At 39.2% G+C, this 26,116-nt stretch overlaps 1 protein-coding gene, 1 long non-coding RNA gene and 1 other non-coding gene across 3 annotated transcripts in view; 2 read left to right on the top strand and 1 right to left on the bottom strand.

Moving 5' to 3' along the window:
- LOC140808943 (UDP-glycosyltransferase 91C1-like) overlaps nucleotides 1–26,116 on the top strand; it is an 80,935-nt gene that overhangs the window by 41,444 nt on the left and 13,375 nt on the right. The gene's annotated exons all lie outside the window — the stretch shown is intronic.
- On the top strand, nucleotides 1,201–2,984 carry LOC140810878 (uncharacterized). Its single transcript, XR_012113333.1, has 4 exons — nucleotides 1,201–1,977; nucleotides 2,071–2,173; nucleotides 2,310–2,333; nucleotides 2,532–2,984. It is a non-coding gene; the product is annotated as an uncharacterized lncRNA (long non-coding RNA).
- Nucleotides 5,208–5,313, bottom strand: LOC140810975 (small nucleolar RNA R71). The gene has a single exon (XR_012113371.1). It is a non-coding gene; the product is annotated as a small nucleolar RNA R71 (small nucleolar RNA).

Raw genomic sequence — 26,116 nt, 5'->3', positions numbered from 1 at the left:
TGGTTTCTCAATTCACTCAGATGATTCATTTCGGTTGAATGGTAGATTGGTTGTCCCAGATATTCCTGAATTGCGTACAACCATCCTTAAAGAAGCTCATTGTACTCGATATAGTATCCACCCAGGAGGCAGGAAAATGTATCATATACTACGGCCTCAGTTTTGGTGGAAGAATATGAAAAAGGATGTGGCTGAGTTTGTGTCTCGTTGTCTGATCTGTCAGCAATTCAAAGCGGAACGAATGAGACCTGGAGGATTACTGCATAGTCTTGAGGTCCTCAGTGGAACTGGGAACACGTAGCTATGGATTTTGTCACGCATTTGCCACGTACTTCTCGTCATTTCGATTCCATTTGGGTGATTGTCGACAGATTATCTAAATCGGCACACTTTTTTCCGTATGAGAGGACATATTCATATAAGAAAATGGCTCGTCTGTATATTGAAAATGTTGTGAGACTTCATGGAGTTCTAGTTGCAATAGTCTCAAATCGTGACCCTAGATTCACATCAAAGTTTTGGACTAGTTTCCAAAAAGAAATGGGTACACGACTTGGGATGAGTACTGCGTACCATCCTTAGACAGATGTTCAGATAGAGCGTACGATCCAGACACTCGAGGACCTCCTTCGAGCAGCGGTTATGGATTTTAAAGACAGTTGTCAGGAAGCTTTACCACTAGTATAATTTTCATATAACAACAGTTTTCAGGTGACTATTGGTATGGCTCCTTTTGAAGCTTTGCACGGCAGACGGTGTCGATCACCTCTTTGTTGGGATGAATTTGGTGAGAAGCAGTTGACTGGACCTGAGATTGTTAAGGAAATGCATGATAAAGTCCAGTTGATTCGTCAAAGAATGAAAGCTGCTCAAGATCGGCAAGCTAGTTATGCTAACAGGCACAGTCGACCTCTAGAATTTCAAGTTGGAGATTTTGTATTTCTGAGGATCTCTCCGTTTAGAGGTGTTGTTCGTTTTGGTATGAGAGGTAAGTTGTCACCTCGTTTCGTTGGCCCTTAAGAGATTGTTGAGCGTATTGGGACTTGCACTTACCGTTTGGATTTGCCCCAGTCATTGTCTGGCATCCATGATGTTTTCCATGTTTCTATGTTGCGTAAGATGAGCTCGATCCGTCTCATGTGCTTCAGCCTAGTGAGGTTGAACTTGATCCGTCTCTATCGTATACTGAGTATACTGTTTGTATCTTGGATCGTAAAGATAAAGTTTTACGCAATAAAGTTAAAGCACTTGTACGTGTTCAGTGGTCGAGGCATGGTGTAGAAGAATCAACGTGGGAAACAGAAGAGAAGATGAGAGCATCTTATCCATATCTGTTTGATTCTTAGTAATGTATTGTTGGTTTTGTATCGTGTGTAAGATGTATGTGTTTAAACAGAAATTTCGAGAACGAAATTTGTTTTAAGGGGTGGAGAAATGTAAGGTCCTGAAATTAATTATCCGGTAATTTTGGCATAATTAGAATAATTATCGAAGTGTAAATTAAAATAATTATTTATGCCAAATAAATTCAAGAAGTGTGTTAAAAATATGTATTTTAGAATATCGGAGAATTTAACGATATAAAATACATATAGAGTTTAAATAACAGACGAGAGCAAAATAAATACAAACCGGGATTATTGGGCATGTGTTACTATTTTTTTAGTAACTAATATACATATACATAAACACAATTTATCTTTGAGAGAGAGAAGAAGATAAAGCCAATTTTCCCAAACCCATTCACGTAGCTTTCTTTTTTTTTTCTTCAAAATTTTCGTCACTTTCAGCACCTTCATTTTGGAGAGGTCATAACTTTACCGTCCGGCGTCGAAATCACGAACGGTTTGAGGGGTTTTATTCCTTACATCAGTAGCTTCGTTTTGAATCATGAATCACTACTTTTGATGCTCGTTTTAGCCCCAGTCGAACCCTGTTTCGGGACTGCTCCTGTTCGAGTTTCTTGTTCGATTTTAGGTGAGCTATTGCTTGGTTTTTCTTGGTTCTTTGGAGTATATTGAGCAAGGATTTGAAGCTTAAATCTTACCTTGTTGTTCTTGTATTTTCCAGCTAGTTTTTAGTTCGATTTTTGGTCGTGAATAGTGTTTTCTGACGTCTTTTCCGACGATTAGCAACATTGGACCGCTAGCGACTAGTTTATACTTCGATCTTGGTAATTTTGGATCCAATTACAGATTTTAGTTGCATAAGTAGGCTGCCCCGAAGTGTAATTTTATTCGCTTCGATTTAATTTGGCTTTGTCGATTTTAATGCATTATATTGACGTATATATTGGGTTTATATTGTAGGTTCGATCGTTGGAGAGCTTTGAGGTATAAATCGAAGAGTTTGGGCATTAGTATCGAGTTAATCGTGTGATTATTTTGGAGAATTACGGTTATTTAGTTGAAATTTTAGAATCGTTGAAATTGATTTGGGAATTAAGTTTTGATAATTAAAATCAATAAGTTGGATTAATTTAGTTTTATTGGCGAATTGTGAATTATTCGACCTATTTTTATCATTGTTAGGTCGAGGAGATTAAAGTTGAGCTTGTTGTGATTTTAGAGTCGGTTTAGGTATGTTACAGCTCGGTAATATACGACGGTAAAACATAAATTATGTTTAATTGCTATTCTGTGTTACATGGATCATGTTTATGACTTATTGATTGTTATAAATTGTTAAATGTCTTTGTTGTGATCTATGTTTATTATATGACATATTATTGGCATTTAGCATCGGGCATACAGTTATAACATTCTTGTTGAGCCCTATCGTTCTTGTTAGCTCATTGTTGATATCCGTTGTTATCTGGCACTGTTGTTTATCTCGGGATCATTGTGTGGCTGATAGGCCTGTACACATGAGACCGTAGATGTGATTGAACAATCCCGTGGTTAGTGCAGACTTTTGAGGTGAGCGTTGGGATTGTGTCATCTAGTTCGTTCTGTTGTGCCATCCTGTTATAGCGCATCAGCTGTATGGAGGCCGAGTCAGTGGTGTTATTCAGCACAGCTTGGCATACCTCGCATACTTGGCATGGCGGTTGATAGGTGTGGGTTTGACGCACTTTATTGCGTTAATTTTAGTTGTTTTTGCATTGTGCATGCATGCATTTCATTTACATTTTGTTCGTTTTAGAGTAATCATTTGCATATTATCATGTCTCACTGATTGGTGACGAATTTGCAGGAAAAATGGTCGGAAAACCAAAAATGGAGCAAAGTGTAAAAGATAAAAGGCAGAGGACAGAATGAGCGGCGCCCGAGCGGTAATTTTCTACCGCCCGGGCGCGAAAGATGAACAATTGCATTACTTGACAAAAAGGTCGGCGCTCGGGCGGTAATTTTCTACCGCCCGGGCGCGAGAGATGTCTTTGGAAATCCAATCTACAGAAGAGTCGGCGCTCGAGCGGTAGTTTTCTACCGCCCGAGCGCGAATGCCGCACATCCCAAGAGATTTTACAGAAGGTGTGGCGCTCGAGCGGTAGTTTCCTACCGCCCGAGCGCCACCTATTTTTGGAAAAATATTGTGTGCGATTCCTTACCTTATTTGTGGAGGGTGGCTGATATGGAAAGGAGGGGTGGACGTTTTGGAGATCATTCAGACATATTCAGACGCTATCATTCAGCCGCCACACGCTTTGGAGAGACGTTGGCGCTTGGATTGAAGATTTGAAGTTTTTCGGGTATCGTTCTTCGCGTTTTTTGTCACTTCTAATATTTCTTATTTAGTTTTAGCATTTGAACTTTGTTTTGTTTATTTTAAGTCATGAATTCTAGTAGCTAAACGTTTATATTTGTTGGGATTTAAGGGGATCCTGCCCCAACTTTGATTTAGTTAATTTATATTTCAATTTGTGATTTGTTCTTGGTTACACTATTGTTTTATTGTGTTGTTAGAGCGTAGCTAACTTTAGCGACGTTTTCAATATCACGAGTGAGTTCCAGAGAATAACTAGTGATAGGATCGAGTAGTATAATCCGCGGATCTACAATTTACATAGATATATGAAATTGGATACATGCTGATAATCATAGTCCTAAGGGTCGAAAATTAGGTGATTTCATAAATCGAAATGCGATTCACCCGTGATAAATAATTAAAGACATTTAATTACTTCATTGGGTAGAATTAGTTTGGCATAGCTCGAGAGAGTGTGTTCAATTGAATAGGAGATCCTGTCGGAAGCATATAAACACGATTGAACGAATTAACAAATTAATAAGGGGTAGGTGAACCAGAATTCCCAACAAATTCATTTTTCATTGAAATTTAATCAATTGATCTAGCATTCATATCTCATCATTAAATTCTTGAACTTGTTTATTTAGTTTTATTAAATGTTATTAGTTATAAAACACTCACTCAAATTTCGTTGCTAAAGTTTTAATAACTGGAATAATAATTGTTAAACACAGTCTTCAGTGGAACGATACTCGTACTCGCGTACACTATACTATTACTTGACATCGTGCACTTGCGATAAATTTTGAGCATATAAAACCATATTTTTATTGGGGATTTTACTGTGCAAGTTTTGCTCGATCAAGTTTTTGGCGCCGTTGCCGAGGACTGTTAATCTACAATTTTTTTTTTAGTCGTTTTCTTTAGCGTTATTTTATTTATCTTGAGCTAACACTCCATATTTTATTCCAGATATCTTATCTAGTGCATGCCAAAGTCACTTGACGTGAAGCTTGAATTCGATCCTGAAATTGAAAGAACCTTCCGCAGGAGAAGACAACAACAGAGGCTTAAAGAACTGATGGAGAGACACGAGCCAGAACGTGAGGAGGAACAGCGTGAAAATAGACAAGTCGAGATGCCACGCCGCATACCGATGCTGGAGTATGCCCAACCTTCTTTGGAGAGTGCACGCCCTAGCATTGTGAGGCCTATCGTGCGGGCAAATCACTTTGAAATCAAGCCCGCCATAATCCAGATGATTCAGAACACAGTCCAATTTGGAGGAACTGCAATGGATGACCCAAACACGCACATCACAGATTTTCTTGAAATTTGCGATATTTTTAAATTCAATGGAGTTTCTGATGATGCTGTTAGGTTGCGTTTATTTCCTTTCTCCTTACGTGATAAAGCTAAAGCATGGTTAAATTGTTTGCCTGTAGGTTCGATCGCTACATGGGAGGACATGGCGAAAGCATTTCTCATCAAATACTTCCCTCCCTCCAAGACCATGAAGCTGCGGGCAGACATTACAACATTTGCTCAATTCGATCAGGAATCTTTATATGAGGCATGGGAACGCTTTAAGGATCTACTACGAAGATGCCCACATCACGAATTACCACTTGGGTTAGTCGTTCAAACATTTTATTATGGTTTGCTTACTCCTAACCGTACTATGATAGATGCTGCTGCTTGTGGAAACCTTTTGAGGAAGACTGCGGAAGAAGGATATGAGTTGTTGGAGGAGATGGCTGCTAGCAGTTATCATCCTTAATCTGACAGGAACAACCAGCGGAGAAGTGCAGGAGTTCACCAGGTAACTAATTTTTCTGCTATTACTGCACAACTTGATGCATTGAACAGGAAGTTGGATGTCTTGAACGTGGGTGGCACAGCTATGCGTCTTCAGGAGATATTCTGTGAGAAATGTGGAGGAGAACACTATGTGAAAGACTGTCAAGATGGAAATCCCTTCTATGTGCAAAATGAGGCACCGATGAATCAAGTGGGAGTCCAAAACCGCCCAAGGAATGACCCTTATTCGAACACATACAATCCTGGGTGGAGGCAACATCCCAAATTCTCATGGGGCGGTCAAAACAGTCAGAATAGACCGCAAGGAGGACAACAATATGGGAAACAACCGATGTATAGATCCGATCCTCCTAGAGAAGAAAAGTCCAACTTGGAGCAAATGATGTCTAAGTTTATTTCATCCACTGAAACTAGACTTCAAAATCAGGATGCGTCGATAAAGGGGCTTGAAAATCAGATTGGTCAGTTAGCGAAGATGATAGCAAGTAGAGAGCCAGGCACCTTGCCAAGTAACACAGAGACTAATCCAAAAGAGCAAGTGAAGGCCATTGAGTTGAAGAGTGGGAAAGTTTTGGAGTCAAGGGAAAAAGAGAAAACTCGAACAGTGGATGGGCAAACTGCGACATCTAAAGGTAAGTCTTCTAACTCTACACTAGCACCCACTGCACAACCAAAAATTGTTATTCCTCCACCCTTCCCTGCAGCATTGAAAAAAGCAAAACTATTTGCACAATTCAGTAAGTTTCTTGAGGTATTTAAAAAATTGCATATCAATATTCCCTTCGTCGATGCTTTAATGCAAATGCCTAGTTATGCTAAATTTTTTAAGGACATTTTAGCTAATAAGAGGAAGTTGGAGGATCACATGACAGTGAACTTAACTGAAAATTGCTCCGCTTTGGTGCAAAACAAAATCCCACTGAAACTCAAAGACCCAGGGAGTTTCTCTATTCCTTGCATAATTGGTGATGTTGTTTTTCATAAAGCGTTATGTGATCTTGGTGCAAGTATTAATCTTATGTCATTGTCTGTGTTTAGGAAACTTGGGTTGGGAGAGCCTAAGCCGACGAGGATGTCCTTGCAACTGGATGACAGATCTGTCAAGTACCCCCGCGGAGTGATTGAGGATGTGCTAGTGAAAGTGGACAAATTCATTTTTCCTGCGGATTTCGTGGTTCTCGACATGGAGGAGGATACAGAGATGCCTCTAATTTTGTGGAGACCAGTTCCTTGCAACTGGCAAGGCACTGATTGATGTGCAAGAAGGGAAGTTGAGATTAAGAGTGGGCAAGGAAGAGATTACTTTTGATGTTTTTAATGCACTTAAGCACACACTGCATTCTGATAGTTGTTTTAGAATTGATGCTTTTGACTTTCTTGTGTCTCACTATGCGCAGGATGCTCTTAGGGACCCTTTGGAGGCCACTATCACTACTGAATTGGGAGAAGAGGAGTTGGATGAAGAAAAAGCTGAAATAATGGCACACTTTAATGCCAACCATCCATGGAGAAAGCCAATGAGGATGCGACTGGAGGATCTAGGAGAACGAAGAGATTTGACCCCTCAAAGGTCAAGCATCGAGGAGTCACCAGCCCTTGAGCTAAAGCCGTAGCCTCCACACCTCAAGTACGTTTACTTATGTGAGAATAACACATTACCTGTCATTATTTCTGCTGCTTTGACAGATGCGATGGAAGACAAACTGTTGGAGGTTCTGAAAGCGCACAAGGGTGCATTTGCGTGGAAGGTGGCGGATATCAAAGGGATCCATCAGTCTGCATGCACAAGATCTTGATGGAAGACAAGTACTCACCTCTTGTGCAACCTCGGAGAAGATTGAATCCAAAGATGCAAGAGGTAGTAAAGGCAGAAACGATTAAGCTTCTCGATGTAGGTATTATCTATCCTATATCTGATAGTGCATGGGTAAGTCCGGTTCAGTGTGTGCCAAAAAAGGGTGGGATTACTGTGATTACAAATGATAATAATGAACTAATACCCACCAGGACTGTTACGGGATGACGTGTGTGCATTGATTATAGAAAATTGAATGATGCCACCCGAAAAGACCACTTTCCCCTTCCCTTTATTGATCAAATGCTTGAAAGGTTAGCGGGTCATGAGTTTTATTGTTTTCTAGATGGGTATTCGGGGTATAATCAAATCACCATTGCACCTGAGGACTAAGAGAAAACCTCTTTCACTTGTCCTTATGGAACTTTCGCTTTTCGCCGCATGCCGTTTGGTCTTTGTAATGCCCCTGCCACATTTCAACGTTGCATGACTGCTATATTCCATGATATGATAGAAACTTTTCTTGAAATTTTTATGGATGACTTCTCTATTTTCGGCCCTTGTTTTGATGACTGTTTGCAGAACTTGAAGACGGTGTTGTTGAGATGTGAGGAGACGAATTTGGTGCTAAATTGGGAAAAGTGTCATTTCATGGTACAAGAGGGAATTGTCCTAGGGCACAAGATTTCGGAGCACGGAATAGAGGTGGATAAGGCGAAAGTTGAAGTTATCAAGAACTTACCACCTCCGGCGTCCATAAAGGGAGTTAGAAGTTTTCTAGGCCACGCCGGTTTTTATCGGCGTTTTATAAAAGATTTTTCAAAAATTGCCAAACCTCTATCTTCCTTAATTATGAAAGATGTGCCATTTGATTTCAATTCTGACTGTTTACAGGCATACGAGGATTTGAAGGGGCGCTTGGTGACGGCTCCTGTCTTGGTAGCACCGGATTGGGATCTACCTTTCGAGATCATGTGTGATGCCAGCGACACTGCAGTGGGGGCCGTACTTGGCCAGCGACAAAACAAGGTATTTCATACAATTTACTATGCAAGTAAGACCTTAGATGAGGCTCAATTGAATTATGCAACAACTGAAAAGGAATTACTTGCAATAGTATTTGCACTTGACAAATTTCATTCATACCTTGTTTTGTCCGAAGTAATTGTATTCACTGATCATTCCGCCCTTAAATACTTACTTGCTAAAAAAGATGCAAAGCCATGCTTACTACGGTGGATTTTATTACTGCAAGAGTTTGACTTAGAAATCAAAGACAAGAAAGGTGTTGAGAATGTGGTAGCAGATCACTTGTCTAGATTAGAGTTTATTTGTGATGATTCTGTCGATCATGCTATCAATGATTGGTTCCCTGATGAGCAACTATTTGAGGTGAGAAATTGTCCTTGGTATGCAAATTTCGCTAACTTTCTTGTCACAGGCACACCTCCACCAAACCTATCGTTTCACCAACGAAAGAAATTCTTTTCTGACGTGAAACACTATTTTTGGGAGGAACCGTTTTTGTTCAAAATTTGTGCAGATGCCATGATAAGAAGGTGTGTTGCAGAGGAAGAGTTCGATCAAATTCTCAACCATTGCCATGACCGTGAGGTAGGTGGTCATTTCGGACCAACAAGGACGGCATCCAAGGTACTTGAATGTGGATTTTATTGGCCAACCCTCTTTAAAGATGCTCGTTCTTATGTGCTACATTGTGATAAATGCCAGCGGTCAGGTAACATCTCTAACCGTCATGAAATGCATTTAAATAATATCATTGAGTGTGAGGTTTTTGATGTGTGGGGGATAGACTTCATGGGACCGTTTCCCAGTTCTTTCACGAAAAAATACATCTTGGTTGCGGTGGATTATGTGTCTAAGTGGGTAGAGGCGGAAGCATACGCCACTAATGATGCTCAAGTGGTCCTAAAATTTTTAAAGAAAAACATTTTTAACCGATTTGGAACACCACGAGCAATCATTAGTGATGGTGGCACGCATTTTTGAAACAAAATATTTGAAAAACTTTTGGGCAAATATAGTGTCACACATAAGATCTCTACCCCCTATCACCCCCAGACGAGTGGTCAAGTGGAAGTTTCAAACCGAGAGATAAAGCAAATTTTGGAGAAAGTGGTAGGTGTCAGTAGGAAAGATTGGTCGGTGAGATTAGATGATGCTCTTTGGGCATATAGGACTGCTTTTAAAACACCTATAGGCACTACACCATATAGGTTGTTGTTTGGTAAAGCATGTCATTTACCTGTAGAGTTAGAGCATCGAGCATACTGGGCTACAAAAGCATTGAACTTTAACTTTACTGATGCAGGTGAACGACGTTTGCTTCAACTAGATCAGTTGGAGGAATTCCAAAATCTGGCATATGACCTCGCACTGTCCTACAAAGAAAAGACAAAGAGGGATCATGACAGGCGAATCATCGAAAGGGAATTCTAAGAAGGAGAAAATTTCCTGCTTTATAACTCCCGGTTGAGACTGTTTCCAAGAAAACTGAAGTCACGATGGTCCGGTCCATTTGTGATTTCGAAAGTATACCCATCGGGAGCTGTCGAATTGAAAGATGGGAAGGATGAGACATTTACGGTCAATGCCCAGCGCCTAAAGCAACTGACCCACAACTTGGAATCACCCGGTTCCAAGACATGTCGAACTGAGACAGACCGACAGTCAAGCTCTCGACTATAAATTGAGAACTACTTTTCTTTCCCTTCTCTTGCTTTTGACTAAATTTTTCTTTCGTGTCAATTTATTTATTTTCTGTTGCTGTTGCTTTATTTTCATATAAAAAATTTTGAGAGAAAAAAAATGAATTTAAGCGATTTTGGGCAGAGAGGTTCGCGCTCGAGCGGTAATTTTCTACCGCCCGAGCGCGAACGCTTACCTCGGGATAATGATTCCCGAGAGGTTGGCGCTCGAGCGGTAATTTTATACCGCCCGAGCACGAGCGCTTACCTCTGGACAAAAATTCCAGAGAGGTTCGCGCTCGAGCGGTAGTTTTCTACCGCTCGAGCGCGACAGCTTTTAAAACACGAAATCTGTAATGCCCGGAAATTTAATCCTAGTAATCGGTAATTATTGAATTATAATTTGATGTGATTATGAAAGGATTAAACAGGACACGGAATAAGATTTCATATAAATGGTGCAAGTGTTGGACAGAACTAGTGGCGCCCGAGCGGTAAGAAATGACCGCCCGAGTGCCAAAGTTCCATGAAAACACATCTTGGACAGAAGGTGTGGCGCCCGGGCGGTCAGGCGCCCGGGCGGTAGTTTTTGACCGCCCGAGCGCCAATGTGCAATCCGGAAAGGAGTCGGACAGAGGATGCCGCGCTCGAGCGGTAGTTTATTACCGCCCGAGCGCCGACCAAAATTCAAGAAAACAAGCCACGTTTCTTTAACCGGCCAACTTGATATAATATATATATATATATATATATATATATATATATATATATATATATATATATATATATATATATATGCAAATATACATTCATTTCCTTCAGAAGAAACCGAGAAAGAAGCTCGAGAAAGTTCACCGAAAATCCTTACGCCTTTTCTGAGAAATCCGTCCGTCCAAATTGTAATCCGACTTCAGTATCAAGTTCCTAGCAACGTAGGCTACAACTGGACGTAAGTTTTGCTACGTTTTGACATGCTTTGAAATTATGATATTATCAGAATTGAATGGAATGCATATATGATGTTCTTGACATGTTAGACATCATAGAATCGAAGTCAGATTAAGAAATGGACTGATTATGGAATTGTTAGGAATTTTTAGGGTATATTGATTTATACCAGACAGATTTGAATTGTGACTGAATTACAGATTGTAATGGATATGAGTTATGAGTTGTAATTGATGTCTGTTGATTTGGTATTGACGGGGATACTGAGATTGTACCGTTATGCCGTTGATTTTGAATTAAATCCAGATTAATCAGATTGTTAGTGATTTGAATGGTATATTGATATGATATCATTGATATTATCAGTGCTAGATTGAGGGATTGACAGAGTTTGGATTCCAGACCGAAACTACAAACGAAAGGTATAAGTCAATGGTATTGGGACATCGACTCAAGTATGATGTACTTGAGTTTCCCTAAATCACATACTTATTATTTGTTTATCATTGTGTTTAATGATTTGATTTAAATGCTTGTTCTATGGAGTTATAGGAGCATGCATTAGACGAGTAATCTTGTGACAGAAGTACCTGATAGTGGCAGGTAACCACGGGTACATTGCACGATGTCACAAGATATGGTGATAGACCATAGTCTATGACGGATGCGTCTGGACACTGGATGTTTGGTTATATCGACTTGGATAGAACTAGAGTCTTTTCTATTACTGTTTGTCGATATAGGAATGCCACATCTGGACACCGGGATCCCTAGGCTAGGATTGAGTCTAGTCTGAATCGTGGAGTCACGAGTATTGTCGACAGATTGATATCGTTTACATTTCTGATTTTGATATGTATTACTGTTATCTGTTTCATGCTTTATATTGAACATATGACTGCATGTTCTTTGATTTATACTGGGATTTATTCTCACCGGAGTTATCCGGCTGTTGTCTTGTTTGTATGTGCACTGGACAACAGGTGGGACAGGTTCAGGGTCCAGGAGATGAGGAGAGATCGTGATAGAGTGGAGACTACGGACTTGGATTGTATATAGGGTTGGAACACTGGATAGTAGTTGTTGAACCTTAGTTTGTACTGATTTATAGAGAGTACAGGACTTGTACTTTATTATATACTGAGTTGTATATTAGATTGTTGTCACTACGTTCCGCATTTTAAAAAAAAAAATAATTTTAGACCCTGTTTTATAATTGATTAATTAGTCCCAATGATGATTATGATTATGATTAGCGTCTGGGTCCCCACAACAGGTGTTATCAGAGCGATAGATCCTTGAGACTAAGATAGAAGCTAGTGAGCGGGGTAGAATGAGGTTTCTTTCCTTGCTTTTGATTGCTAGAATGCTTTACTGCTTTATAGTAAGTGTTTATCTGTTTATCTGACTTGATTTGAAAACATGTATTATTAAGAATGAGTCAGAGCCGATTCTGGATCAGCAGTAAGATGATCGGAGGAGGACTGAAATAGAATTCTTGTTCGGGGTTACTAATCCTTTTGAGTTTCAGATATGCCTCCGAGAAGAGTACCGGAACAGGGTAGTACATCGAACCCTCCCATGGATGTTACAGCCACTCCAATGGAGACACTGTTAAAAAGATTCTAATCATTCCATCCACCCACTTTGAAAGGAACCGAAAATTCAGTGGATTGTGAAAGTTGGCTGGATGATATTAAAATGATGTTTGATTCGTTGGAATATACTGATGAGAAGAGGGTGAAACTGATAGGAAACCAATTGCATGACATCGCCAAGAACTGGTGGATCAACACAAAGAGGGCATTGGAACACCGAGGTACGATTATTACCTGGAGTGTATTTAGAACTGAATTCTATCAGAGGTTCTTTCCAGTGTCATACAGGAAGGACAAGACACCCGAGTTTGCGAACTTGAGACAGGGCCAACTTAACATCGAGGAATACGTGGCCAAGTTTTCTTCACTGTTGCGCTTTGCTCCACATGTGACGGATCATGACGAGGCTGTGGCGGATCAGTTCATTAACGGCCTGAATCCGGAAATATTTACGTTGGTGAACACGGGAAGACCGAACAACTTTACCGATGCTTTGAATAGAGCCAAAGGAGCCGAAGCCGGTCTGATGAGACAGAGAGGAGCTTCGTTTATGCTTCCAGCACCGGGATTACAGCAACCACCTCTTCGATTTGAAGGTGGCAGAAGTAGTGGCGGAAATAAGGACTTCTTGAAGACGAGAGGAAAGCAATTCAAGAAGTCAGGAAGCAGTTCCTCTAGTTCTGGGAGTGCTCGACAGAGCCATAGCTATACCGGACCTATTTGCAATACTTGTGGAGGGAAGCATCCCACTGAGCAGTGCCGAGGAGTGTTTGGCAGCTGCCGTATTTGCAAGCAACAGGGACACTTTGCTCGAGTGTGTCCCCAGAGAGGTGCCCAGGGATCCCAGGCAGCTGAGTCATCTGGATCAGCGGCTCAGGCAGGTAGACGACCATCTGCTGTTCATTCTTTTCAGCCAGCACCGTCTACCCAGTCACAGCAGAGGCCAGGAGGGAGCCAGACAGTGAGCCAGCCTCCGAGACAGCAGGCCCGAGTGTTTGCTCTGACCGAGGAGCAGGCACAGGATGCACCTGATGACGTTGTAGCAGGTAACTGTTTGATTTCTGGTTATCCTGCATACGTATTGATTGATACTGGTGCATCACATACATTTATTTCTGAGAGGTTTGCATTGAGTCATGCATTACCTATTGAGTCATTATCTGCGGTAGTGTCGGTTTCCTCCCCGTTAGGGACAGGTTTGATATCAGTGAAGTCTGTGAAATCTTGTACACTGCAGTACGATGGGCATAAGATTGAGTTGGACTGTATTGTACTTGGGATATCTGACTTTGATTGTATTATCGGTATTGATACATTGACCAAGTACAGGGCTACAGTCGATTGTTTCCACAAGATTGTTCGATTCAGACCTGAGATGGCTGAAGAGTGGAAAATTTACGGTAAGGGTTCTCGAGCCAGAATTCCTTTGATATCTGCAATGAATATGACTCGACTATTGCAGAAAGGAGCGGATGGATTCCTGGTATATTCAGTTGATTTACTGAAATCGAGCCCATCATTGGCGGACTTGCCAGTGGTGTGCGAATTTGCTGATGCCTTTCCGGATGAGATTCCTGGATTACCTCCGATTCGAGAAATAGACTTCAGCATTGAGTTGATGCCAGGAACAGTTCCAATCTCGAGGGCTCCTTACAGGATGGCACCGATCGAATTAAAAGAATTGAAAGAACAGTTGGAGGATTTACTGGCCAAAGGGTATATCAGACCGAGTGTTTCTCCTTGGGGTACTCCAGTACTGTTCGTGAGGAAGAAAGATGGGTCGATGAGACTTTGTATAGATTACCGACAACTGAACAAGGCAACGGTAAAGAATAAATATCCATTGACTCGTATTGATGATTTATTTGATCAGTTGCAGGGTTCTTCGGTGTATTCCAAGATCGACTTGAGATCTGGATACCATCAATTGAGAGTCAGGGACTCTGATATCTCCAAGACTGCATTCAGAACCAGGTATGGACACTATGAATTTATTGTCATGCCATTTGGTTTGACGAATGCCCCAGCGGTATTTATGGGATTGATGAACCGTGTCTTCCAGAAATATTTGGATGATTTTGTTATCATATTCATTGATGATATATTGATTTATTCAAAGAATATGATTGAACATGCTAATCATCTGAGGATTGTGTTGCGAACTTTGAGGACGGAGAAACTGTATGCTAAACTGTCGAAATGCGAGTTCTGGTTGAAACAGGTGATATTTCTGGGACATATTATATCAGGAGACGGGATATCTGTTGATCCCAGCAAGGTTGAGGCAGTGATTTCTTGGCCAAGACCGACATCTGTACCAGAGATTCGCAGCTTTATGGGTTTGGCAGGATATTATCGCCGATTTATTAAAGATTTCTCGAGCATTGCCAAACCGATTACGCAGTTGACTCAGAAAAATGCTCCATTTGTTTGGTCTGAGGAATGTGAGACCAGTTTCCTCGAATTGAAAAAGAGATTAACCAGTGCACCGATGTTAACGATCCCGTCAGGTACTGGTGATTTTGTTGTTTATTGTGATGCATCTCACCGAGGATTGGGTTGTGTTTTGATGCAGCGAGGGCATGTGATCGCTTATGCCTCAAGATAGCTGAAACCCCATGAAACTCGTTACCCAATTCATGATCTTGAATTGGCAGTCATAGTCTTTGCACTGAAGATATGGCGACATTATTTGTACGGTGAGAGATTCGAGATTTATTCTGATCACAAAAGCTTGAAATATCTGTTTTCACAATCAGAATTGAATATGAGACAGCGGAGGTGGCTGGATTTATTGAAAGACTTTGATTGTGAGATTAAATACTATCCAGGGAAATCTAATGCAGCAGCAGATGCACTAAGTCGAAAGGTATGTTCTCTATCCTTATCGACTATGGGAGTCTCGAATTTAATTGAGGACTGCTGTTTGTCTGGACTAGTATTTGAGACAGATAAGAGACCAATGAGATTATATACTATTCAAGCGGAACCAGAGCTGATTGTGAGAATTAAAACGGCTCAGAAAGGTGATCAGAATATACAGAAGCCGATTGCTATGGTTAGAGCTGGACATCGATCGGAATATCAGGTTCAAAATGGTATTTTGTATGTGAATAATCGTCTTGTGGTGCCGAATGTTTCGAATTTGAGACAGCAGATACTGACAAAAGCGCACAACAGTCGATTTAGCATTCATCCTGGTGGCAGGAAAATGTATAATGATTTAAAGACACAGTATTGGTGGAAACAAATGAAAGCGGACATTGCTACATTTGTATCAAAGTGTCTCAATTGCCAACAGGTGAAAGCTGAGAGGAAGAAACCAGGAGGATTGCTGCAGAGTTTGTCTATTCCCGAATGGAAATGGGATCACATTTCCATGGATTTTGTGACACAACTACCGAGATCCTCCCGAGGTTGTGATGCGATTTGGGTCGTGATTGATCGATTGACCAAATCCGCATGTTTTATTCCATACAAGATGACATATAGATATGATCAGATGGCTGATATCTATGTTAAGGAAGTGGTTAGACTGCACGGAGTGCCGAAGTCGATTGTTTCAGACCGTGATCCTTGGTTTACATCGCACTTTTGGAAAAGTTTGCAGCAAGCTCTAGGTACGAAATTGCATCTTAGTCCCGCATATCATCCACAGACTGAAGGACAGTCAGAACAGACGATTCAGACATTGGAAGATATGCTGAGAGCAGTAGTGCTTGATTTTAGCATTAATTGGCAAGATGCATTACCTCTTTGTGAATTTTCGTACAACAATAGCTATCAGACGAGTATTGAAATGGCACCATTTGAAGCGTTGTACGGAAAGAAGTGTAGATCCCCTCTTTATTGGGATGATATCTCTGAAGTTCCTGAGACTGGACCTGATATGATCAGAGATATGACTGAAAAAGTAAAACTCATTCAGAAGAAAATGAAGGCAGCCCAGGACAGACTAGCCAAATATGCCAACCTTCGACGTAGACCGTTGATATTTGAGGCAGGAGACCGAGTGTTCCTGAAGATTTCACCTTTTAGGGGTGTTGTCCAATTTGGAAAGAAAGGGAAGTTGTCTCCACAATACGTCGGTCCTTATGAAATTCTCGAGAAGATAGGAGATCGTGCCTATCGACTAGCATTGCCGCCTTCTTTATCTGGAATACATGATGTCTTTCATGTATCAATGCTGCGGAAATATCTCCCTGATGATTCTCATGTTATTCAACCAGACGAGACCGAGCTGGACGAGACATTGAGTTATGTCGAGAAACCGATTCGGATTATCGATCGTAAAGAAAAACAGCTCAGAACAAAGACAATTCCTCTTGTAAAGGTTCAATGGACTCGTCATGGTATCGAACAAGCTACTTGGGAGACTGAGTTTGATATGAGACAAGAGTTCCTAGCATTATTTCACTGATGTAAATTTTCTTATACAGTTCTTGTATATATACTCCTTGTTAATACGAATAAAATGCATGTGATTTCGAGGACGAAATCGTATCTTAGGGGGGAGAAATGTAATGCCCGGAAATTTAATCCTAGTAATCGGTAATTATTGAATTATAATTTGATGTGATTATGAAAGGATTAAACAGGACACGGAATAAGATTTCATATAAAGGGTGCAAGTGTTGGACGGAACTAGTGGCGCCCGAGCGGTAAGAAATGACCGCCCGAGCGCCAAAGTTCCATGAAAACACATCTTGGACAGAAGGTGTGGCGCCCGGGCAGTAGTTTTTGACCGCTCGAGCGCCAATGTGCAATCCGGAAAGGAGTCGGACAGAGGATGCCGCGCTCGAGCGGTAGTTTATTACCGCCCGAGCGCCGACCAAAGTTCAAGAAAACAAGCCACGTTTCTTTAATCGGCCAACTTGATATATATATATATATATATATATATATATATATATATATATATATATATATATATATATATACATTCATTTCCTTCAGAAGAAACCGAGAAAGAAGCTCGAGAAAGTTCACCGAAAATCCTTACGCCTTTTCTGAGAAATCCGTCCGTCCAAATTGTAATCCGACTTCAGTATCAAGTTCCTAGTAACGTAGGCTACAACTGGACGTAAGTTTTGCTACGTTTTGACATGCTTTGAAATTATGATATTATCAGAATTGAATGGAATGCATATATGATTTTCTTGACATGTTAGACATCATAGAATCGAAGTCAGATTAAGAAATGGACTTATGGAATTGTTAGGAATTTTTAGGGTATATTGATTTATACCAGACAGATTTAAATTGTGACTGAATTACAGATTGTAATGGATATGAGTTATGAGTTGTAATTGATGTCTGTTGATTTGGTATTGACGGGGATACTGAGATTGTACCGTTATGCCGTTGATTTTGAATTAAATCCAGATTAATCAGATTGTTAGTGATTTGAACGGTATATTGATATGATACCATTGATATTATCAGTGCTAGATTGAGGGATTGACAGAGTTTGGATTCCAGACCGAAACTACAAACGAAAGGTATAAGTCAATGGTATTGGGACATCGACTCAAGTAGGATGTACTTGAGTTTCCCTAAATCACATACTTATTATTTGTTTATCATTGTGTTTAATGATTTGATTTAAATGCTTGTTCTTTGGAGTTATAGGAGCATGCATTAGACGAGTAATCTTTTGACAGAAGTACCTGATAGTGGCAGGTAACCACGGGTACATTGCACGATGTCACAAGATATGGTGATAGACCATAGTCTATGACGGATGCGTCTGGACACTGGATGTTTGGTTATATCGACTTGGATAGAACTAGAGTCTTTTCTATTACTGTTTGTCGATATAGGAATGCCACATCTGGACACCGGGATCCCTAGGCTAGGATTGAGTCTAGTCTGAATCGTGGAGTCACGAGTATTGTCGACAGATTGATATCGTTTACATTTCTGATTTTGATATGTATTACTGTTATCTGTTTCATGCTTTATATTGAACATATGACTGCATGTTCTTTGATTTATACTGGGATTTATTCTCACCGGAGTTATCCGGCTGTTGTCTTGTTTGTATGTGCACTGGACAACAGGTGGGACAGGTTCAGGGTCCAGGAGATGAGGAGAGATCGTGATAGAGTGGAGACTACGGACTTGGATTGTATATAGGGTTGGAACACTGGATAGTAGTTGTTGAACCTTAGTTTGTATTGATTTATAGACAGTACAGGACTTGTACTTTATTATATACTGAGTTGTATATTAGATTGTTGTCACTACGTTCCGCATTTATAAAAAAAAATTTTAGACCCTGTTTTATAATTGATTAATTAGTCCCAATGATGATTATGATTATGATTATGATTAGCGTCCCGGTCCCCACAAAATCCCTTTCCCCTTTCTTCATTCTGCACGAAATTTCCCCCAAATTCCCTCCCCAAAATCCCTAACTCCTCTCATCCCTTTTTTTTTGATTTTGTGGTGCAGGAACTTCAATCCGGACTCGAAGTCTCGGCAAAGCGGAACAATCGGCTTAGGCAAACAAGAACATCCCTCTCTCCGGTCACCCACCATCTCCATCTTCAATTCTTCAAACACAATGGTTCCCAAGAAGCAAAAAGGTAACCCCGGCTCCTCTACTTCATCTTCCGCCTTTGATAGACATCGTTTTGTTAGTATGGAGGCTAGGGCTAGATACGAGCATGCCAAAATTCACCGAAACCCTATAGCCGAGAGGGGAGTCCGGAGACAGTTTGAGGATAGACACTTGGGTATTCTCTTCGACTTGGAAAGGCGTGAATGGGAACAATTCGATAATCAACTTAAGGCGGCGGTAGTCTCAGTAGTTCGCGAATTTTATGCCAATGTGGCGGAGGGGAGAAATGGTATGGTGTTTGTTAGGGGTAGACATGTACCGTATGACTCGGTTACGATCAATGCACTATTAGGGACATCGGAAGTTGACGACTCTCACTTCCAGACATTAGTCGCCAACCCAAATTATGATACTATTCTCGCAACATTGTGCCATCCGGGCGCGATGTGGAAACCATTGGGCGGCTCGCCAAGTTGTTTTGACGAGAAATATTTGAAAGCTGAAGTTGCCCTTTGGTATTTATTTGTGGCTCGGATAATGATGCCGGTCTCGCATAAGAGCGAGGTCCAGAAAGAGCGGGCGGTGCTGCTTTATGCTTTGACCGAGGGATACGCCATCAATGTGGGCATACTTATCAATTCGCAAATCACACTAAGTGCCAACAACAGTCATGTGGGCTTGTTCTTCCCCACCATTATCTCTGAATTGTGTGCGAGAGCGGGAGTGGTGTTTCGCGAGGATGAGGAGTGGTTGCAGCCTATGAAGCCTATTTGTGTGGCCGACCTCCAGCGGAAACGTGCTAAACGAATCAGTGAATTCCCAACTCAGGAGGAGGAAGCTGGTGGCTCAAGCACTGCCGTCCCACGACGTCTGCCACAACAACCCCGGAGGCGACCCCAAACTGAAAAAATCGATGAAACCCTCGCCTTCATGACGCATCAAAATCAAATCAACTCATACCTCATTGACCATGCAGCTCAAATGAACTCAATGATGCGCACTTTGCTCATCCACGGGGGCATTGACCCAGGCACCATCCCACCGACTATGCCACCCCCTCCCCCGTTCCATTTTCAGTAGGACTACCAGCAGCAGGGGGACGCTGCCAGAGTGCCACCACCTGAGCACGACGACGACGAGTCTTGACCAGGGGAGTTTACTGTTTCCCCTTCTTTGCTCTTTCATTTCTTTACCGCTTTCTGTTTCCTTTCTTATAAGTTGTTTCAGTATAGCATGTTTTTGGCTTTCAATTTTTTTAGTTGGCATTTGTGTTTGCATTTCTGTGTTTTGAGTCTTTTGTGCAATGGGGACATTGCACACGTCTAGTATGAGGGGGTCGTCGCACGTCTTCTTATTTGTTTACGTTCGTAATTGTCCTGCATGAGTGTCAGTGATGGTGAAACTAGTAAATTGGTAGCCGATGATGATTGTGGGATGAATGAACTGCATACTACTTAGTTTTAAAACTCGTTATAAATACCCCAGTGTTAACGACAGTCGAGTTTAAGAATATGTGGGAGAAACTGGAAAAACATGAGATGCAAGTCGAACTTGAGTGAATTTTTGTTGACAGTCGTGACCGACCAGTGACATGAAATAGAGTAGATCACTTGCATCCACCGGAATAACTTTCGTCCAATTGTGCATAATACCTCAAGAGTTATCCCTAATCCACATAAGCCAAATAAACAAACATTCTATATACTCAAAACCTAGGGCGTACACTTGAGAAAATTATGCACTAAAAAAAAAGAGAAGAAAAAAAAAAGTATAATAATGTTGTGAATGAAAAAAGGGGATGTAAGGTGTGGGGGAAGCCAAAAAGGGATGAAATCCTATCCCAAGGCTAAATAGATAGAGATGTAAGGCGTTGAGGAATGTCAGATAAAAATTCTGCCAAGTGCATAATGAAAATGATCAGTGTACGTCCCATCTTTTTGAGCCGTTTGAAACCTCATGATATTGACTCCCTAATTCCTGTTATATAATAAAAGATCGATAATATAAAAGTATTATCCAAATAACCAGAAGTTCTTGAATTGATAAACAAGAAAATTCTTGAATTAAAGAACCAAAAATTTATAGGATTCAAGTATTCTTATGTAGGACCCATGGACCTTACAATAAAAACGCTTTTATATTTTAAGGCTCGTGGGCTTACCACTTTTGGGTCCTGCTAGGGTGATCAAAATTTTTAATTAACCGTCCGAATCGTCCGAACCGAATTGCACCGCACCATTTTTCCTAATATTTTATAAAAACCGCGATTAAAAATAGTAATCATAAATCGCACCGCAAACGCGATTCGGTTATTTTTTTTGCCAAAAACCGCACCAAACTGCACCGTCTAAGCGCTTGCCATAATATTTTACCTATGATTATAATAATTGGTAAACAACATGTTCAATTAAAGAAGTTGTAATTCAATATAAATCAACTCTTTTCAAAATTATTATTCCTACAAAGAAAACTATCTTCTTCTTAATTATTCTTCATATTAGTCTTTTATTAAAATATTTTTTCTTTTACTAAAATATTTTGCTTGAAGTTTGAAACTAAAAAAAAAGGATAAAGTAGTGTAAATACCATTTTTGTTATTAGTATGTTGTGTTGTTAAATTATTAACTTAGTTTTGAATCTTGATTATTGTTTTATCTAGTTTTATCTTTGTATGATTTTAACTATATTTTATATTTCAAGACACTATATTGTTGTTGTTTTCAAATGAATTAGAATATATGTTCTAATATTTTCATTAAAAAAAGGTAAACCGGTCGCAACCGTCTGAAACTGGTAAGACTAATCTACATGTAAAACCGTGATTATTTTTTTAAAATATTAACCGACCGCATATGACAATTCGGTTTGAATTTTTTTAAAAAAAATCATAAAACCGCACCGTGATCACCCCTAGGTCCTGCAATCACATCTTTCATGATAGTTCATGGAGCCATTAGTTACTCATGGCTGTCGAGTACATGTCAGGTCTCTTTAATCTAAGTACTTACTGGATGATCCTGGGTTCGAGACTTGGGGAGACATGTACTCCACTATAGGAGTGGGGAATTATGTGAGTAGGCTCTATGGACTCTCATGAGGGCTGTGATTGTAGGACCCAAAAAGATTAGGCTCATGGGTCTTACAATTGATAATATGATGTGATGCTCAGTTATTATCATTACAAATAATTATCAAATAATATTGAATAAATTTAAATCTGCATTGGAAATATAGTTTAAAATACTTTAAAATGGACCTCATGACCAGGAAAAATCTCGACATGACCTAAAAAATAGGACATATCAAAAATTTAAAATATTAATTAAAGAAAAATAACTCAAACACAATGATGTTGTATTCATAAAAATCACACACAAATGTCGACCAGTCGCAAATCAACAAATCACAAGCAACGGTTCAAAATATTGCTGAAAAGCTCACAACAACAAAACTAAATCCAAACTCACCATAACAACTTCAAATAACCATACAAATAATGAGAGACATCCCTATGTAAAAAGACTCTGATATTAAACTAACAAGATTCCAATATAATAAATAGACTAACTCAGAGATTTCAACTCTAACAACCAAGAAATCATATCTCACTCATGATCCACAGGCAGAATTTCTGCCTGATGCTGCAAAACTACTTGGGTGACCTACCATGGTGTCCAACAGCAGCCACATTTAGCCCCCCAATATTAATGTTAGGATTTTGACCTGAAACAGTTAAATACAATAACGATAATCATAAATCATGCATAAACATATAATAAAATGAAATATGAAATGCATGAACATGACTCAATAACAACATGAGAATAGATCTAATAACGATACGATAACAACAAGAATAATGCTCCAGCAACAATACACGGTGGAGTTACATCTTTATGTAGCTGAACTGCAATGTCAATTATGCAAGATATGTCGTACTATGTCCAATAAACACCCACGATTCGGCCTCCATACAACTGATAATGATACAACGGAAAGACACAGTAATGAACGACGTATTTTGTCAATATTTCAAATGCTTATCAGCTAGAAAAATGAATAAAAAAATAGACAATCATATTTTTTATCTCATTGAGAACTAGGCTCGAAAGCCACTCGTCGATTCTGACATAACCATGTGTACATGGAATACAATATAACAAAACAACGGTTAACAAGAATGATTTTAAATTCCAAATTTATCACTTCATCTTACAAATTAAATAATTTTAAAGTCCATTGGCCTACCTCTTTTGAGTCTTGCAATTATAGCCCTTATGATAGCCCATATAACCTTACTCAAAGAATTCCCTACTACTGACAGTGGAGTACATGCCTATCCAGGTCTTGAACCCAAGACTGTCCAGTCTATAAATACTTGGATGAAAAAACTAATATTGATTGAGTTAGTGATTGCAGGATCCAAAAAGGTTACGCTCATGGGCCTTACAATAAAACATGTGTCTTTCATTATAAGACCCATCAACCTACCACTTTTGGGTCATGCAATCACAACATTCATGATAGCCTATGAAGCCTTTACTCAAAGAACTCTCCACTCCTTGCAGTGGAGTACATGCCTCCCGGGTCTCGAACCCAAGACCGTTCAAGCCATAAGTACTGTTAGACTAAAAAGATCTGGAGAAACATGTACTCCACTCTCCGGAGTAGTGAGTTATATGAGTAAAGACTTCATGGGATATCATATGAACTGTGATGACAATATCTAAAAAGGTAGACCCATGAACCTTACAATACCCATCTTAACCTTTTGATGCATTACTATATTCTTGACCTCGGCTTCGATCGATTGAGTACCGATCAATCTCATGTATTTCATTACTTCATCTATTATTATTTTGCAATATACATAGAATGATATAACAATTATCAATTTACACATTCCGTACAAAGAAAAAAAGATATATACATGATGCTATTACTATTGTAACAACGACATATTATGAGAAATATTTGCATGAAGTTCGTAGTTATGATAGAGATTATAGTGATATCTATATTTTTTGGATCATAGCATAAATTAAAACATGTCTAAGGACGGTACGAACTATACACGCACGATTCTACTCATAAATTAAAAACAATAATTTAACACAAAAATAATAATAAAACGCATATTTGATTTAATACAAAATAGATCAAGTTCGACAAAACTAATTATTTAACATAAAATATATCAAACTCAAATTAAAACGAACCTTGCAGCACATCACATAATGGTCAGATGAAAACTGTCAATCCACACATCATAACTAGAATTGTCAAGTTGGGTCAGGCTCATCGGGCATGCACGTCCTGTTATAAAAATTGAGCGGGATTGGTTGATAAAATAGTAGACCGTTTGGAGGCGGGCCAAACGAGTTGAGCCTGTTTGGGTGCGGGCCAAGACGGGACGGGCTGGCTCGCCAAATTAGTGTAGAATTTTATATTTTTAAGTTTTATATAAAAATTGGAATAAGTCACATGCAGCTCCATCACTCTGTTATCTTATTTCTTCCTTATTTTTCTCCTGTGTCTCGTCTTTATCACTCACTCTGGTAAAATTTGAATCTATGTGCTAATGTAGAAGATCGAAATTGAATGGAATTTAATGAGAATTGATTTTATCGTATTTGTTTAATTTCTTCATGTTTGGTTTAAGTACTTTAATTTTTATGGATTGTGTTGTATGCTTTCTTAATTTATTATTTCAATGTTTTTAATTATTTTGTGAAACTATTTGACTGAAATATATATTTTTTCTATGTTTAATGTGATACTGAGTAGCATCTTTTTTCTTAAAAAAAATAAGCTGGTCAGCCCGCCTAACCCGCGGCCCAAGGTGGGTTGGGCTGAGTTGTCCATTTAGATGCCCGCCCCGCCCCGCCTCGTCCCGTCCGCCTAATGGCGAGTTGCGGTGGATGATGGGATGGACCGCCCATCCAGTCCGTTTTGACATGTCTAATCATAACGATGACCGCTTACAACCTCATATATAGAAGAGACAATGGGAAAAAAAAAAACATAAAACGATTTTTTGAAAAATGTTGCTTAGAATACAGTAGCATGAAACAAAAACCGAAAATGAGACAATGGAAGTGCATGCACCCAAATTATGAAAATTCAACATATTAATGAATAATAATTTTATAAGTTCATAATAAAATTTTATTAAAAGAACACTCAAAATAATGAGTAGTCTTTTATAAAAAAAAATCTAATAATTACTAACAATTTGATCAACATCGGTCTACATTCCATTGGCTATGATATCTCTCCATGCATTAGCATTTGCTCGTTGTTGTTTTTGAGTATTAAATAACTGATCAAAGTCGTCACCTTCATAAACTTGTGCTGATGAAGACAATTGAGTTTCATTATCTAGTTCAATTTGAAATTAATCAAATTGACACTTCTTTCAAAGAAAATTGTGTAATATAGCACATGTCAATACAAGCCCTATTAGGAGTGTGAAAAAATATCGAATTTTCGGTATACCGAGATTACCGTAACAAAAAAAATATTGATTTTACCGAATTTTAAGTATACCGATGATTTCGGTACGGTACGGTAACAATACCGAATTTTTCGGTACAGTAACGATATCCAATTTAAAAATTTTGGTATATACCGAAAAAATATACAAAAATTTTAAAATATATAATATTTTAAACAATAAATTATAATTTTTTTTAAAATATAAGATTTTTTTGGTTCGGTATACCGAAAATTTTGGTATAATATCGGTATGAATTTGCTTATACAATAATTTAAGATATAGATTAACTAAAATTAAAGAAAATAATTAAAAATAAAATGTTATATAATAATTAATAAAAATTTAAATTTTAATTATGTTTTTTAAAAGTAAAAATAAAAGGAAAAATAAAAGAATGAGAGTTTGTATTGAATTTGGGAGATTTCTCAATTAAATGTACATCCAAATCTTTAGGTTGAATCAAAGATTTTTGTTAACATTTTATTGTTGTAC

Source organism: Primulina eburnea, chromosome 13 (assembly GCF_022965805.1).
Source record: "Primulina eburnea isolate SZY01 chromosome 13, ASM2296580v1, whole genome shotgun sequence".
In the NCBI taxonomy this organism is placed as follows: Eukaryota; Viridiplantae; Streptophyta; class Magnoliopsida; order Lamiales; family Gesneriaceae; genus Primulina; species Primulina eburnea.
This window is presented reverse-complemented; position numbering and strand designations above follow the sequence as displayed.